This window comes from Hibiscus syriacus, unplaced genomic scaffold, assembly GCF_006381635.1.
Source record: "Hibiscus syriacus cultivar Baekdansim isolate YM2019G1 unplaced genomic scaffold, ASM638163v2 tig00110410_pilon, whole genome shotgun sequence".
Classification (NCBI taxonomy): domain Eukaryota; kingdom Viridiplantae; phylum Streptophyta; class Magnoliopsida; order Malvales; family Malvaceae; genus Hibiscus; species Hibiscus syriacus.
This window is the reverse complement of record NW_024062726.1, coordinates 231313-246176: the sequence shown is the minus strand read 5'-3', so window position 1 is coordinate 246176 and position 14864 is coordinate 231313. Positions and strand designations below refer to the sequence as shown.

Sequence of the window (14864 nt, the reverse complement as noted above, 5' to 3'; positions counted from 1 at the left end):
TACGATAACTATATTATAACAATTTTTAGAAAATGATGACATCGGCACAACGTGACACAATGATAAAAATAATTGAATAAAGAGTACAAATGTTAAAGGGGTTAGTTCAAGTGGTAAGCAGTTTGATATTGTTTAAGCAAATTCATGTTCAAATACTTATGCATGCGGAAAATTTTTGTTGGGACTAACCTATCAAAGTTATGTGTGCGACTCGAGTCGGTTCAGATTAATTAGGGCTAAGCCTTAGAACTGCAGGACAAAAAAATGCAAATAAACTCTTGATTATAGAACATATTTTTATTGAGTTTTCGATTATAAGATGATTATAATATAATATAAAATGATAATTTGTTTCAGAAAATAATAAATTAATCCATTACTGTTAAAAATTAAATATAAAAGACTTAATCTCAATCAGTACCAAGCGAAGTCTTTTTTTTCATATACCATAGACTTGATCAACCTCGTAGACACTTGTTATTGAATGCATTCTTTTCAGGAATATTTTGTTGCAATGGGTTTTCAAAGACGATATTGTTACTGAAATAAAACCTGTTGACAGAAGTGCCATCGTACATCCAGCTTTTCCTGGTAAATTTTTGCATATATATAATATCATAGAAATCAACAAACAATGCTTTTCATCTCTATGGTACATACAGCAATGGGAGGCAATGATTTTGATTTTGATTTTGAAGGTTACATTACAGATGATATTATATGTGTGGAAAACATGATGAATGTCCACAACAATCTGTTCATCATCAGTACCTCCATTAACTGATTGGTACAAGTAAAACTATATCCCTTTAAGCCACCAACTATCTCGCTAAATATCCGGTAATGGCACTTTCCAGAAATTCCATTGGTTATAATCCTCCTGCAAAGGTGTTGGGATATTAGATTTAGGGATAGCATCGAAGGCTCTAAAAGCCACATCATCCTGCAAGTTTATGAGTAGAGAGGAGAGAAATATACTCCTTACTTGCTCAACCAACGAGGCCGGTGGAAACATGTCGTCGACAAGAGTATGCAACGATGTGTAAGACCTTGCATTGTTGACACAATGACTAATAGCCACCTCACCCTGCAAGTTTAAGAGAGAGATTTAGAAAGATGGTAGCAACCGCATGGTAGGTTTCGGTTCATTTTTCACTCTTTTTTCTCGTACCATATTGTTGTTGTACCTTGGGGTTAATTATAAAGATCTTGCCCTTTGGGATCCCTATTTTTCGGTAACTGAGTTCATCCGTGTCTCTGTTTCCAAAGCCAGCATAAAACGGATTATGATCGGAAGGGAAAAGTTTCTTGATATCCTACAATGCATATATAAGAAAGAAATCCGAGGTGAAAAACTGATCCCCTCATAGTAATAGTTTCTGAGAAACAGGGTTTAGTATCTCAGAATTTACCTCTAAACAAGCTATTTTGAATTCGTGAGGTGCTCGTCGTATCACTGCCATTAATTAGGAGGACATTGTCGACAAATCAGAAGGACAGCTAAGATGAAAATGGAGAAAAGGGATGAAGTCGAAGGATGATACATGCAAGTGCGTAACTGCACGATACAGTCTAAAGATTCTGATATAAATAAGATCAAAACTGCAGAAACTTCTATCACTCATGGGATGTAAGGTCCCTCGAGTTACTGAAGCTACAAAGTTGTGATGCAAACTTGAAACAAGAAGATGGATAAATCAATAAACAATGTCAATCCAAAAAATTGAAAAAAAAGCTAACCTTACCTTCACGGTACAACGAAGGGAACAAACCATCAGGGGAAATAACAACAGGTCCACTTGGTAAAGCTTTTCCGTCCTGCATAAACAAAGCAATTAGTTAAAAAGCAGGGATGTACCTAGGATATATTTTAGATTTTTTCTATTGAAAATCTATTTTCGTCCCCTGAAATTTTATAAGTCCAAGTTCGTCCCCCTTAACTTAAAATCCTGCGTCTGTTCCTGTTAAAAAGTGATCATGAACTCATAATTTCAAAGTCATTGAAATAACAAGTTGAGTGCACAAAAACCTGTTTCAGGTTGAGTAAAAAGTTTCTGGTTATATATGCTTGAACAATTGCACGTGCGCTAAGAAATAGCAGCTGATATCCATTCTCCTGTTGTGAACACAATTCAGTATTGTATGTAACCAATGAAATCACTTTGTTAACATGCATGTAAACATTTGTTAGTCAATGAAATAACTCGAAGAAGAGACTCGATATTGACAGTGTTCCGTAGAAACAATATCATGTTTATGTATGCGAAAAACATGGTAGTAAGAGAGAGTTAAGGAGCATAATCATATCGGAATAATGTTTGCATCCTAATGATCTAATTTTGAAGAATATACCATCACTTGCACATGTTTGTGTATACGAAAGGAAAGGAATACTGCACAAATCATTTCATGGGTCTAGTTTTGCACGACAATTCGGAACAGAATAAAGGCTCGATCAAATCAAGTTGAACAGTAAAACATATGAGAGAAAGCACACCTTAATAGCAGAGAAAAGTTTAGCTACACCAGATTGTGTCCAATCCCTGCCAACTAATGGCATAAACTGGCCTAAAACGTCAGACCTGAAAGAAATGTGTCTAGATTATCGAGAGGCACACCTTACCTTCTTTTAATCCTAGACACGATCGAAACATGTTCAAAACAATGATTTCACCATAAACCAATCGGCGAATGACAACTTCTAAAAATGCCTATCGCAGCTTCAAAAATAAGCAGATGGCTTATTTATCTCCTCTTCTTTTATAATCCATTTTAATTTGTGGTTCCCTTGTCATACTCATCATAATCATGCATAGAAAGGAACCGATCCATTATATATGACAATATAAACTAGAGGTGAGTTTAGACAGGTTGCTAAATGAGTGAAACAAGAACACATTAAATAATGCAGAGATAACATCAGGAGAAAAAAAAATACCTACTTGGTAATAGTTCCGTCGACATCTGAGATTACAACCTTATCGTTCCACTTCCACAAGTAAAGATGAGCATCAACCTGTTAAAGTGCATATGTTTTACAGACTGAGCAAACACAAACCTGCAAGAAGAATAGAGTAATAGAGAACTGAAACCTGTTGGTTTCCGAAAACCCTGGTGGAGAAACTGAAAATAACCATATTTTGACCATCTTTTAAATTCAAGGAAGCTATCTGCTCAGTAGTGGGAACATTTGTTCTAATAAATTGCTTGCGGGTAGAATCAAGAGTTGAACCTGCTTGTGAATTTTGTGTATCAGGTTTAGTATCAACAAATGCCTCCCCATTTGATGAATTGGTATCAGTGTTCTCAACATTTTTGCCTTTCATGAAGGGAATAGGCCACAGCTTCCATCTGCAGGTAGAAGCTGTAGAAGTGAGTGTAGAACCATCACCCTTTGGGTTTGATGGCTCAACCCGTTCAACAGGGACGGTATCTTGGGGCTCAACGATCGACTGTGAACCAGATGCATTCTTAGTAACTGAACTTGCATTATTTTTATATTCCTTATTTGATATGTGGTGTGCTTCAAGGACTGCTGCACCAACATCCTCTAATCCCATACCTGCATGAAGTTTTTTTCAACAAAGAGACATCTCAAATCCTGGAAAGACAAATTGAACAAGAAAAACTAAGTATTCCATGAGAACCAAAGCAAGATAGAAGAGGGAAAAGGTCCTTGGTTCCTTACCCGGATTAGCATAATCTACTGTCTCTTTACCAGAAGTATGTTCAGTTTCGACATTCTCACTTGTGCTATTATTATTCTTAGGTTCAGGACTTTGTAGACTGCTATTTATCCCTTCAGTTGACACTGATGCGCCAAACCGTTCAACGCTCCTTTGAGACTCATTACCAATAGGTCCATTATCGTTGGAGGAAGACAACACATCTTCAATTTTGGATTCACCAACAGCTCCATGTTTGTTTTCATTAAAGCCTGAAAGGATGCAAGAAGGTTTATCTTGAGAAATGTAATCTTTCAACGGCCTATCTGTATCCCCAGGATCACTGTTTTCACTATGTCTGCTGAATTCAGATAGTTCGAGGCAGCTCTTATAAGCCTCCCCCCTTTTTATAATTACTGATTCATCTCCAACATCACTTGGCCTGTTAAATTCATTTTGATTGTTAGGAACGCCTGGAGTTTCTTCCGATCGACAGCCATCTTGACTAACTTCTGAATGGCATCTCAAAGCAGTTGAATCGCTATCTGCAGCACCGCAAATGTCATGAGAGGAACCCTTATCCTCTACTGAACTGAGCTTATTAGTACAATCAGTAGCACACACATTGTAACCTGAAATGATCTCCTCATTACGGTCGAAGCACTCAGGTCCTTCATCTGGTCCTATATGGAACCTGGGTGTGCTTAATTGCATGTCTTCAGCATTCTGTTCTGATTCCGAGGAAGGAGCCGTAAGTACATGGCCATCCACACTGAACAACAAAACTTCTGAATCTACATCTTGTGCTTCACCATGACAATTACCATCCAAATCCTTGCACTGACCAGGCGCCACCGAATCCTCTAGAGTGGACTGATCATCTTGAAATTCATAGAACCTAGTATCGGATTCCGTCCTCTCGAACCGTTTCAGACTAATGGCGTCTAATTCGTCCCTCAACACATCCACCCTGGACTCCGAGAAGCTATGTTCAAGTCTACAAATTTGAGCATTGTGCTTATTTCCATCATCCTGTGTCACTTGACAACCTGAATCTGTTATCCCTCCATTCGTATCGAATCCATTACCGGCATCGACCTCCCTCACGAAATACGCTTCCCCGGAGTTGTCGAGACACATATGAAAATCGGCTTCAACGCCATTGACAGTTATACCAACAACCTTCTCAGCCCCTTTCAAAACACCCTGAAATTTGCCGAACCGAACATACCACGGCGTGCTTCGGAACGTCCCATCTTTCTGTTGAACAACGATCACATCAATAGCCCCGCCGAAGGGATGGAAAGGGGTAGCAACAGAATATACACCTTGTGAAATTAAACTCCCAACTTTGCCAACCACATTCATTTGTCGAAATGTAATCCTTTTTTGCAATCAAATTAAACGAAATTCAAGGAAAAATAACAAGAACCCTTTGTCGGATTCTTTATTTTCCAAAGAAATCCAATAACTTCCGTTCCTCCCAATGGTTTTCACTCTTTATTTTCTGGTATCTGGAAAATTAAACCAAAAACACAATGCTCCCCTTTGATCAGCAAGAAAATTATTTAAAAAAAAGGAAAGGAAATCCCAGGAATCTATCAGGTACCAGTTTCATTCAAAATCTTGAAATCATGTTTCATAAATGAACCCAGTACAGAATGTCGTAACATGTTCCTTAGAATAGAAAAAGGAAGAAAAACAAAACAAGTTAAAATTTTGGAAACAAGAACAACTGGAATTACTTATTCCGCCAATTTTCTCGGCACTGAAACAGAAAACAAGAGTTGATTGTAGAATCAAGGCTGTCAAAGGAATTGATAGAGAGACAGCAATGAATCTAAATCTATTTTGCTAATTACAGGACATCAAACTCAATGATCAAAACTAAAATGGGCACGCTAGAAACGTGGGTGGAAACGTGGGCACAATTATTTCTGTCACATAAGGTAAAAATATAATTGATATAAGACAGTTTTTATGTTACATAACATCTTAATCAATAAATATTTCCATTTATTTAAAGATATGATTTATTGATCACATCCTTTCAAAATATTAAAAACTCATGTAGATAAAATACGCTTCTCTGGTTAAATAATGCCCCCCCTCTTTTTCTTTTCCTCTAACATTTAACAATTTTATTAAAATAATATTTTATAATTATTTAACGAAATAACATTAAAAAATTAATTATAAAAATAACAGTCCTTTCGTCCCATAAAAAATATCCCTTATTGACTTTTAAAAAGTTAAAATTTTAAACTTTGACCTTGTTTATTTTAAATAATTAGATTTTATAAAATATATATTTGAAAACTATTTAATTAAAAGTTTTTAAAATATATTTTTATATATTTTTAATTTTAAATAATAATTAGTCAAAAAAAATTTAAAAAAAATACCAAAATAATTAATAATAGACATCTATTTTATGGGACAGATGAGAAATTATTAAATGATTTCAGCTCACTACGTCATCCATAATCTCAACCAAAAATATTTGTCCACCTCATTTTTTTCGATGCGAATATTCATCACTTTCTTTTATAGAAACAAAAATAAGTTGTTACTTAAAAATTATTTTAAAATTTATAATTGTTTTATTGAAACTATAGATGACGAGATAAACACGTCCATAAAATTTGGAAGTACTTACTTTCTAACAAGGTATACTATGAAAACAAAAAACACACTCAGTTAATCATGTTTTGGGAAGACGTGTCTGGATACACCTTTTGTTTATGTGATATACCGGATCAGAAGAGACAAATATTTAATTAGCATCATTCTTTCAAAAAAAATTAATTAGAATAAATGGAAAAGCATGATTGATGTAACACTCATTCTTAAACCTTTCTATTTAAAATAATGATATATTTTTTAAAAAAATTAAATGGGTTTTATATGAATTTTAAATAATATTATCGATTTAATTTATTAACATTTTATTATTTTTATTTAAATAATAAATGATTTTATATGTAAGTTTCGATTCAAATTACTTCATGATATTGTCTCAACTAAGTATATAAATATTATACTTAGTCGGGTCTCTTTCATAAGTCGCGTGTTTTCGTTATCACTCCTCAGTCTATTAATACTTTTGGATGAACTCATATACTGATCAAATCTTTTATAGTCACGCATCCTATGATCTCCACAATCATTTGTCATGACCTATGACAGGCGTACGTGATATGTTGAAGTTAAATCTATCATCAAACGATCATATCAATTCGCATTGTTAATTAATAAATAATTATCATGTTCTTAAACCTGACACAAGTATTAAGAAAAATCATTCTATAAACCCCTCGCATAAGACTTAAGGTTAAATTCTCTCTTAATGAGATATCACTCATAATCATTGACTCATCGTCCTTTACCAAATCATTAACTCCGACTCTCCATTTAAATGAAAAGGAATAAAATACCTATAACAACCATAATCCATGCCTTAACATCAAATGATAATAGTATTTCAATTGTTAAAGAAATCGTTATTATTTTTAGAAGTCGTATATTTAAACATCAATGATTACAATAAAAGGAAAAATATCCTTTCATATACTTGAAATAAAAATTTTAATACGTTTATTGACCATTTCACTTTACTGGCAACTCCTGTGGAGTTGACAAACAATAATTTTTCTTGCAAACAACCAAAACACAAACTAAAAGATAAAAATTGTAAAAATGGCAACTTGACTTTAAAGTTTGTTGCTTGAGAAGGAAATGGTGTTGAAGGTGCAACAACCAAAAGAGCAAGAAGACAAGGAAAGCTTTATTTATTCAAACATCGATTGATAAAATTTTATGTATACTATAATAAAAATGCTAATAGGATAGGTAATCGAAGTATGATGGGACAATGAATATTGTTTTTCTTGTGATTTTATTTTTCAACAGTTTTATTTACAGCATGCGTGTTGCCAATGATTAAGAAAAATTTTAAATATATATTATCTTATAATCATTTTAGACTATTAAAAAATTATGGAAGAACAATTTTATGAAAATAATATTTATTAAAAATTAATTATGGTAATAGTATCTCTAACAATATTTTAAAAATTTACATTCTTTTTAGTAACTAAATATAAAGACGTGGATTGCAATATGAACCTTCTATCGAAAATAGTAATATTTAATTATTTTTTTTATTTTTTTATTTAATTTATATTAGTTTATATTATTTTAATAATTGAAATATTAATTAATTATTATTTTTATTTTTCTCATGGTTGAATGAACTCTTTTATTTCATAATCTTAATTAATTTACAATTAGTGTTTATATAATTTTTATTCAATGACTGAACTCAACATTAATTTTTGGAGAGGTTATTTTAAAAAAAATTATAGATAACAATTAAAATATTTTAGTATTTTTATTAATATAAATTATATATAAAAATGTCATACTAATAAAAGAAAATTTTTAAAATTCATCCATTTACATAAAATTTTAAAGAAATAAAATTCATCCAATCTTTTCCCCCCATAAGCTAACACAACTTGTAACATATAATCATAAAATATATCAATTTAATCTCATAATAACTCATATAATATACAAATTTAATCAATAAATTATAAAATTATATTTATATAATCAATATATTTAGAAGTACTTTAAAAATATTTTTCATATATATATATATATATATATATATTTAAAATAAAATTATAAATATTAATTGAGTTAAAAATATTTTTTAATATTTTAATATTTAATAACTTGATTGAAATCCTCAACTCAAAAAATATACCATCTCAAAGATCAAAGAAAATGTAGAACCAAACATAAAAAATAAATACAAAGATTTTTTTTATCTTACAATAAAAAATAAAAAAAAATATTCATTTAAAAATAAAATAATAATATTAAAGTTGGATGTTAACTTTTTTTAAATAAATAATATTTAATTATTTTATAAATTTTAAAGTAATATGAATGTTTTATACCTTACCCTTGCCACTCTCCCTTTTTCCTAGCTGCTCTTCTCTTTTCCTACATTTCCTCTTTTCTTAATTTTTTTTCCTGTTGGTTTTGAGTTTGTGTATTTTTTTATAGATTATATTAATTTTTTCGTCTTTAATTTTGATTAATCGATGACGACATTAATTTTGATGTTAATTATCGACCGTTAATTCTTTTTTTGTTTTTAATAATAATTATTATATTTTTATTGTAATACCCCAAAATTTTGACCAGTGACTAAAATATAAATTTTGAAAGTTTAGTTTCTAAAGTATAAACTTTGAAAAGTGTAGGGATAAAAATTTGTAATTTTTAAAAAGTATATATTTTAGCATGTAAATGAACAGTTTGGATTAAAACAAAGATTTTAGTGGGAATCAGATTTTTTTGTACGGGATTTGTGTTAAAAGCTATAAAGTAGTAAAGTTCGATATTGAAATCGAATATTCAGATCGAATCAAAATTTTATGAGAATTTGAAGGATATTAGGAAATGGTGGTAAATATTATTTTAATATTTTAGATCAGAGAGGTTTAGCTTAGAACTGTGCAATTTTTCAGATTTGTCTAAAACAGTGGAATTTTAGTGACCAAAATACAATTTTTGAAAATTGCATGGCCAATTTCAAAAGTCAAAGTCAAATTGATTCACTTTGACCAAGGAATATTTTGCTGGAAAAGATAACAATGGCAATTGGTAATTTTTAAGTTTCATTAATGAAAAAAAATAGAATTTTTTAATAATTGAATAAAAAATTCCATTTTAATGGTATTTAGCCATGTGTTAAGGCTAATTAATATTAGAATTTTCAAGAAACTTGAGCATTATCAGCTTCTTCCTTCATTTTGCCGGAAGTTCAAGTCCTAACAAGGTAAGGATTTTTATTTTCGATTTTTTAAGTTATTTTCTTGAGAATTATATTTCTGTGTAGTTAGGAAAAATGTTCTACGTTCAGTTCGTTACGTTTTGACATGAATATCACGAGGGTTTATGTTCAAGTTCATCTTGAGTTGATGAAGGGGATGTTGATTTCTTGTGTTTTAGGGGTTATGAAGAGTTAAATGATTTTAAGAATTGGTTGTAAGAATTGATGAAGAACCTAAAAATGAAGTTAATGCAAACATTTTAGATTTTCGAATATGGCATTGAGTTTGAAAATTCACCAGAATTTCTATAAAATTATTTGGAGGTGATTTTTATATATTGTGTTCGTATATCAATTAAGTTTTGTTTAAAACAAACGTGGATCAATTTCAAGGTGTATACAAAAATATATGAATTTTTAACCGAGGAAATGTCAGAAAAACGGGCAGCGGATTCTGTACAAAACAGATTCTGTCGGTCAACTTTGAAAATTCACCATAAAAATTGTACATAATGAATTAGAAGGATTTATTTATATGGATAGATTCGTATTCGAGTCTAGTTTTCAATGGAATAAACGAAATTAAATTACAGTGTGTATATCAATACATAATACTTATTATTTAAAGATAGTGCAAGTTGTCTGAATATGGAAATTTTAGAATTTAAGTTGAAATGGATTAGAAGATGAAGAGTAATGTTTAAATGTTGAGTATATTTTTGGATGCTTGGAATTGAAGTTAAATGGTAAGAGACCATTTTTAATAAATTGGAAATCTTGAGAAGAATTCTAAAAGAATTCATTTTAATGGTTAGATGGTGGAATTCGAAAGGTTCTAAAACTTTGAGGACTTGTTTGCAAGTTCTTAAATGAAGAAGTATTATTTGAGTAAATTATTGAATGCTAGAAAATTTATTAGTATGCTGAATTTTGAATTAAATATTGAGTTGAGGTTGAATTACAAATTTATAAAGTTAAGTGTTGAAAATCGAAAGTTTAGGAAAGTTTGGGTTGAAATTTATAATGTTTTGAATATTGAAGAATTGATTTGGGTATTTTATTCAAGTGTTGGAATTTTAGTAATTAATGTACAATTATCATAATGGTGAAGGACCATTATGAATTAAAGGAAAAGTTGAGTTGAATTCTAGAAAGAATTTAAAATATGTGGGTTGATTTTATAATTGGTAAAAGTTGAAGAATCATGTTGGGAATAGTTATTTATGGAATTCAATAAGTGTTTCGATAAGTTTGAAGTTATAATGGAGTTATGAGTTTGGTTTATATCGATTTAGTTATCGATTTTATTTATATAGATTTTCAAATGTTAAAATGAGCTTATATTAGTACGATACTAATATGTAGTTCACACAATTTTTGTGTTATAATTTGGTATTGTCATACTATGTTAAATCTAGCAATCCAAACGATTCGAAAGGAAATGACAAAGCTCGTGACTAGGATTATTATATACAAGTTCTGCAGTGAGGCAAAGGTGAGTGCAGTTTATTTATTTAATTATTTTGATCGAGGACGACTTGCAATAAGTCAACCTCACCTTGTTTGTTTCAAAAATATGAATTATGTTTTGATTATGGAATTATATCCATAATATTTTTAATAAGTTTTATGAATGATTTTGGGTATGAATTGCCCATGTCACTTTTTACGAATGTGAATTAAATATATTTCTGATTCTGATATGATGTTTACCAAATGATTACAAAATGAACTGAAAGCCCACTGTATGTTATATTAAGAGTCAAAGGTACAATTGGCATGCCATGAGGTGGAGTGATTATCTGTTCTGATTCTAATATAATGTGGTGTACCGGAGTGTACACTAGTATATATAGTCTGATTTGAATGCACTTTGTGTGTATATTGTTATTTCTGATGTGATAACACTGTGTGTTCTTATCTGTTTCGACTCTGATGATCTGAGATATGTATTGCGCACACTTGTCTGACTCACGTAACTTATATTCTCTTAAAATATACTTTGGGCTATAAAAATGAAATGCGAAAGTTCTGAAAAATGTCTTATTACAAAAGAATATGTACTGATTATTCTATCTGATCTGATTTATTATGATTTTGTGAAAATGATAAGATGATTTTTTTAGGTTTCTAATAAAGTTCAGCATGAGATATGCGGTTTGAAATTCTGAAAGTTTGTTTATTTGATTTTAAATAAATTAATATATATTGATACTTTATTTATTTGTTCTCACCTTTAGTATTACTGCCTCACTAAGTTATACTTAGCGCGTGATGATTTTCATGCGTAGGGTATGATTGAGATACAGACGTTTTATGAGGAGCCTTCTAAGCATCATGTGCAGATCATCTATAATACCAGTATCAGTAAGACATCATTGAAGTTTCTTTTACCTAGTAGTGACATGTATCATTATGTCAGTAGTTTTTATTTATCGTATTTATTTTAAATAATATGTAATAGTAAATTAGAACTATTTTAGTTTATTTTACTTAGTTTAGTTTTATCAGTATTTATGCGTGAAAAGAATATATTATGTTATTATGTTTTTAAAAGATTTCACAAAAAGATATGGTTTAGTAAAATTACTGATTAACAAATGAATTTATTTTCATGTGATAAAGAAATATATTATAGATTGTCATATACTTTAAAATAGATTTTTAAAGTTAGAATACGAGTGTTTTCAAATGAAACAAATTTTTAGGCAAATTTAAGTTCAGTAAATGTTTTTAAGTTGATGTGACATCTTTGACTCGTATATCGAGACATATACGAGTTAAATGTGTTATATTTATGACACATTTATCTCTACCTTTATGGTAAATTTTTCATTTTTTTCTCGGTCGCTTAGTCGTTTTTATTTATTTATGTTTTCTCATGGTAGGATTTGATGACGCCATGACTGATTAAGGTGACGCTTATTTGAAATCTTATTGATCTTTCATGCTATGAACTTTCGGATTGAATTTGAATGCACAATTTTACGTTCGTAGATAGTTTCCTATAATGCTCGATTCTGGTTTACGATTCTCATTAGGCTTTTAATAGCCTAATTTCTTTTTTTTGGTTCGTTTATCAGTGCAATCTGATTTATTCGTAACTACTTTTTTTCGAGTCTTTTCGTTGAGTTTTTAATATTTTCTATGTATGATCCTTATATGGCTAGTTTCAATGTTATAGGAAAAGTCCAAATTATGTATTTGATTTATGATGATAGTTGTAAACTCTTACTTTAATTTTAAATATTTTCATTTTTAATAACACTAACATCTTTTAATCCAAAACAAAGTATTATAAATTTTTTAAAATAATTAAATTTAATAATTTATTATATATATATTTATTGAAAAAGTAAAACTTGATAATTTCATATATATATATATATATATATATATATATTATTGTTCCAATATTTTAAGGGGTCATGGTCTCACTAGTTATATTATTGTTCCAATATTTTAAGGGGTCATGGTCTCACTAGTTTTAATGATGTTTCGTCTTTATTTATATTTATATCAGTTTAATGTTTAATTTAAATGATTATTATTTTTTAATATAAAAAGGATAATTTCATAACATATAAATAATCGAGTGATTATTTTAATTTTATAATTTTTTCTAATTCTTAATAGTTGAAGATTAAACAAAATAGAAACTTAAAGTTGGAGAATATAATGTAAATTTTAATAATCATTAGACTAAATAAACTAATAGATTATAATAAAAAGTAATCTATATACTTTATCCTAATTTTTAAATAGATATTATAATACTAACACTTATTCCGTCTTATTAAATGGGTCTATTATTAACTTTTAAAAAAATAAATTTTTAAATTTTGACTATGATTATTTTAAATATTTTAAACAATTAATTTTTATAAAATATATATTTAAAAATTACTTAATTTAAGAATTTTAAAATATATATTTTTTATATTTTTATCAATAATATATTTTAAATAATAAAGAGTTAAAGTTAAAAAAATTAGACTAAAAAATTAATAATTGAAATATTTAGTGAGATATAAGGAGTAATAAAATTGCCTATTTTTGGTTCCGCAACTAAGGATGGTCGTGGGTCAAGTTTGGTTCGGATGTCGGTCAACCAAACCCAATCCAAAAATTTTAAAATCCCCCACTTGACCCGACTTGGTATGAAAATTTTACATCCTCCACTCGACTTAAACCTGGCCCGATTTTTTGAGATAAAATCTGAAGTCGACCCAATCAGACCCAAAATAATATATTTATTAAAAAAATATTATTTTTATTCAATAAAAATATTAATTTAATTGAAAAAAATAATATATAGAGGGGTATTATTATAATTATATCTAAATATAAAAATTATATTTTTTTGGGTCGAGTTTGAGTTGAAAATGTTTACCTTAAAATCGAACCGGCCCCTTCCCAAACACAACCTCTAAAAAAATTGACCCGATTCGATTTAAGGCGTTTTTCCTGAAAAATCACCGGTGATCGGTATATTTACCGATCTAACACCAGTCAGATTATATTTCTCGATTTAACACCCGTAGCAGTAAAGCGTGCTCCCTGTCCTGCGCTATATGATGATTTGGCGCCACGTAGGGTATAGCGCGCCCCCTGTACCGCGCTATACGCTGACATGTCTTACACGTGGGTATAGCACGACCCCTGATCCGCGCTATACGCCACGTAAGGGTATAGCACTGCCCATGTTCAGCATTATACCTGGGTATGAATTATATTTAGTGCGGACCCTGGTCCGCGCTATACCTTTATCTGAATAATTACATATAGCGCGGTGCAGGTACCACGCCTTATATGGTTATAAATACCCTTCGCTCCCCATTAAGTTTCTCACATCTCTCTCCTCTAACTTATAAATTAATACAAGAATTCCGTCAACGAGTAATAATTTTGGTAATTTTCTCATATTTGATTTAGAAGTTCGTACGATTTTTCGTTATAAAATTTGTTATAAATTTTTTATTATACTTATTGTTTATTATGATTATTTGAAAAAATATTATACTAATTATTTTCAATTAATTTTTGTGTTTGTAAAATTGAAAAGCATGAACATACGTCAAAATAGTTTTGCGGTACAAGTAATAATATAAAATTATATTATTTAAATTATTTACGTTGATGTGTAAAAAATTTATTGTGTTATATTTTCGTTCATATATAATTTATTTAATCATGTTTGTTTTAGTTTTTTTTTGCAGATATAATATTACTGCACTTTTAAACTCAAAAAATGACGCAACTTTCAGCTATTGTTTATTATGATGGTGAAATTCGAGAAGATGAAACCAGCGTTGTTTTCGTATCAAATGAGCGTGTTAAAATATCAT

The 14864-nt window shown here is 29.7% G+C and overlaps 1 pseudogene; it reads right to left on the bottom strand.

Moving 5' to 3' along the window:
* Window positions 1-829: 829 nt before the first annotated feature.
* On the bottom strand, window positions 830-5050 carry LOC120124049 (annotated as a pseudogene).
* Window positions 5051-14864: the final 9814 nt, after the last annotated feature.